This window comes from Nanorana parkeri, unplaced genomic scaffold (assembly GCF_000935625.1).
Source record: "Nanorana parkeri isolate BGI_ZX_2015 unplaced genomic scaffold, ASM93562v1 scaffold2721, whole genome shotgun sequence".
NCBI classification, from domain to species: Eukaryota; Metazoa; Chordata; class Amphibia; order Anura; family Dicroglossidae; genus Nanorana; species Nanorana parkeri.
Window position 1 is genome coordinate 60869 of NW_017308989.1, and position 413 is coordinate 61281.

Genomic DNA, 413 nt, shown 5'->3' on the forward strand with positions numbered 1-413 from the left:
CCGTTTCTGGTTGTTTTTCCGGGGTGACATTAGAGGGATATTAGATTGTAAGCTCTTGGGGGATTGGGGGGAGGTAGGAAATGACGTGAGGGGGTTCGATGTTCTCGGTAAAAGTGATATACAGTCGAGGAGTATCGTGGACTAAAAACCAAAACATTGCGCCCGGTGAAAGTTTTTGAATTTTTTTTCCATTTTCCGAAAGTTTTTCCTGATTTACCGAACTAGTAAAAAAAAAAAAGTATCAAAACGGCAAAAAATTTTTTTTTACTAGTTCGTTAATCTGAATTTTTTTTGGGAAAAAGGCAAAAATTTCAAAAACTTTCACCGGGCGCAATATACTGTTTTTACTTATTGATACTTCTCGACTGTATATTACTTTTACCGAGAACATCGACCCGTTCCCCTCATTTCCT